Source organism: Oncorhynchus mykiss, chromosome 12 (assembly GCF_013265735.2).
Source record: "Oncorhynchus mykiss isolate Arlee chromosome 12, USDA_OmykA_1.1, whole genome shotgun sequence".
Classification (NCBI taxonomy): domain Eukaryota; kingdom Metazoa; phylum Chordata; class Actinopteri; order Salmoniformes; family Salmonidae; genus Oncorhynchus; species Oncorhynchus mykiss.
In genome coordinates, this window is record NC_048576.1 from 30,304,243 (window position 1) to 30,307,874 (window position 3,632).

The following is a 3,632-nucleotide window of genomic DNA, read 5'->3' on the forward strand; positions in this document are numbered from 1 at the left end:
GCAACTAAAGCGTTGGGGGCGGCGATCTATGCAAATGACTTGCTGACATAGTGTGCCTCGTTCTCAAATATCGCCTACCTGAAGGGAAAATGTAATGTGGGAGGCAACCAACATATACAATACAGGGCAGCCCACAGATACACTGTATACAATTGTAATCTGTATGATTGTTCCAGGTGTTGACCTGTAGGCTACTAGAGCCTGCGGAGGTGCGTTCGATTTTTGGAAATCCTGCTTATTTATATATATATATATATATATATATAAATATAATGCATAGTCTATTTTGACCTGTGGTACAGTGAGACAATTATTGTGAGGACATTCTAAAATCAGGTAATTTCCTTCTTACTTGGTTATTCAACTGTCCACCCCTGTGTTCGGTCCTTAAAAATAATGATAAACTGGGTGGTTCGAGCCCTGAATACCGATTGGCTGACAACCACGCTGTTTCTATCTATGCATAGTCACTTCACCCCTACCTACATGTACAAATTACCTCAACTAACCTGTACCCCCTGTATAGCCTCGTTATTATGTTATTGTATTACTTTTTATGATTTTAATTGGTAAATCATTTCTTAACTCTTCTTGAACTGCACTGCTGGTTAAGGGCTTGTAAGTATAAGCATTTCACGGTAAGGTTTACACTTTTTGTATTCGGCACATGTGACAAATAAAGTTTGATTTGATATCAGACCATATAACACGGGTATGACAAAACATTTATTTCTTCTGCACTAATTACGTTGGTAACCAGTTTATAATAGGAATAAGGCGCCTCGGGGGTTTGTGATAAATGGCCAATATACCACAGCTAAGGACTGTGTCCAGTCACTCTGTCGTACATAAGAACAGCTCTTAGCCGTGGTATGTTGACCATATACCACACCCCCTCGGGCCTTATTGCTTAAATAGATCACTGATGGATGTATCAAAACCATCAGTGGATATATTTTATTTCGGAAGTATACATACTTGTTATTTATACAAAGCAAAATCCAATCTGTAACTGAAAATAGTTTACACATATATAATCAACCATACAATCAATTGACTAAACAAGCAAAACGATTATAAATATGATTGCAAATACAGTTTTATCGACAGACATTTTACCAAAGTGCACATTGACCAGGTAATATGACAGGCTAAAAGATTTGACAGAGACCAAACAGTGTCCCAGCCAGCTGAGTCATACAGCAGTAGAGAATACAACGAATACCACGAAAACAGAAATAAATACAATTTACTGTCATCAAAATATACAATGCCTTCAGAAAGCATTCATACCACTTGACTTCTTCCATATTTTGTTGTGTTACAGCCGGAATTGAAAATGGATTCAAATGTAGATTTTGTGTCACTGGCCTACACACAATACCACATAATATCAAAGGGATTTATGCTTGACATTTTTTTTGTATTAATTAAAAATTAAAAGCTGAAATGTCTTGAGTCAATAAGTATTCAACCCCTTTGTTATGGCAAGCCTAAATAAGTTCAGGAGAAATGTGCTTAACAAGTCACATAATAAGTCACATGGACTCACTGTGTGCAATAATTGTGTTTAACATGATTTTTGAATGACTGCCTCATCTCTGTACCCCACATATACAACACAGATTAAACCAGAAAGACCAGGGAGGTCCAATGCCTCGCAAAAGGTGGCACCTATTGGGTAAAAAAAAAAAAAATCTGACATTGAATATCCCTTTGAGCACAGTGAAGTTATTAATTACACTTTGGATGGTGTATCAATACACCCAGTGATTACAAAGATGCATGTATCCTTCCTAACTCAGTTGCCGGAGAGGAAGGAAACCGCTCAGGTATTTCTCCATGAGGTGATAGGAGAAAACTGAGGATGGATCAACAACATTGGAGTTACTTCACAAAACTAACTTAAATGACAGAGTGAAAAGAAAGACACCTGTACAGAATAACAAATATTCCAAAACATGCATCCTGTTTGCAATAAGGCACGAATGTACAACATTTAAAACTGTGGCAAAGAAATGTACTTTATGTCCTGAATACAAAGCATTATGTTTGGGACAAATCCAATGCAACGTCACTGAGTACCACTCTTTATATATGGGAAAACATGAGGTCATATTTTCAAGCATGGTGGTCATGTTAGGGGTATGCTTGTCATCAGGAAGGGTGTTTTTGGGGGGGATAAAAAGGAACGGAATGGAACTAAGCACAGGCAAAATTCTAGAGGAAAACCTGGTTCAGTCTGCTTTCCAACAGACACCAATTCACCTTTCAGCAGGACAATAACCTAAAATACAAGGCCAAGTATACACTGGAGTTGCTTACCAAGACGACATTGAATGTTCCTGAGTGGTCTAGTTACAGTTTTGTCTCAATTGGCTTGAAAATCTATGGCAAGACTTGAAAATGGCTGTCTTACAATGATCAATCAACTTGACAGAGCTTGAAGAATAGTTTGAATAATAATGTGCAAATATTGTACAATCCAGGTGTGCAAAGTTCTTATAGACTTACCCAGAAAGATTTACAGCTGTAAATCACTGCCAAAGGTGATTCTAACATGTATTGACTCAGGGGTGTGAATACTTAGCCTTGATGACAGCTTTGCACACACTAAAGGTGGCTACTATGAATAATCTCAAATATAAAATATATTTTTATTTGTTTAATACTTTTTTTTCTCCTACATGATTCCATGTGTTATTTCATAGTTTTGATGTCTTCACTATTATTCTACAGTGTAGAAAATAGTAAAAAATAAAGAAAAACCCTTGAATAAGTAGGTGTGTCCAAACTCTTGACTGGCACTGTATGTACATGAGATATTTTTGTATTTCATTTTTCAATACAGTTGCAAAAATGTCTAAAAATGTGTTTTCACTGTCATTCTGGGGCATTGGGTGTAGATGTGTGAGAAAATCAATTTTTTGAATTCAGGCTGTAACAACAAAATGTGGAATAAGTCAAAGGGTATGAATACTTTCTGAAGGAACTGAAAAACAATAAAGTAAGGCAAGTCTAAGGAGTCAAATGGTCAATTCTGAAATTCCAATACAATGATTGAATCCATTTTCAATTAGGGTTTTTTCTATTCTTAAATTGGAAATTCAAATCACTCCCTGAAGTGAATGAACTGAAAATGTACTGATCACCCAAGTAATATTCAATTTGTGGTTACCAGAATGCAGCTGGAGCCAACTATATGGGTTGTATAAATGCAATAATTGTCCAATAATCATTATAAAAGAACAGCAATTAGAGACAAATAACTACATAACATACTCTGCATTTTTGAGTAAAGGGGAAACAAGTTCAAGACTTCAAAAAAGTGTTCTTTGTTAAGTTCATATGGGAAAACATGAGGTTATTTAAAAAATAGATAAAGCTTTGGAAAGAAATTCGATCCAATAAAAATATAAGTTATTCAATCATATTTTTCAATAAATCTGACTAAATATATTAGCCAATATAATAGTCTCTTCCACACAAACAATGGATGTGTTTAAAAGGAAAGAAACCCACACAATATTCTCTGTGGGAAAAAAGTAGTACATCATCATGGTAAAGACACATCATCATGGTAAAGCTGAAAAAGCTGAAAGGACGGCTGATTAAAACATGACTGCTGAAAC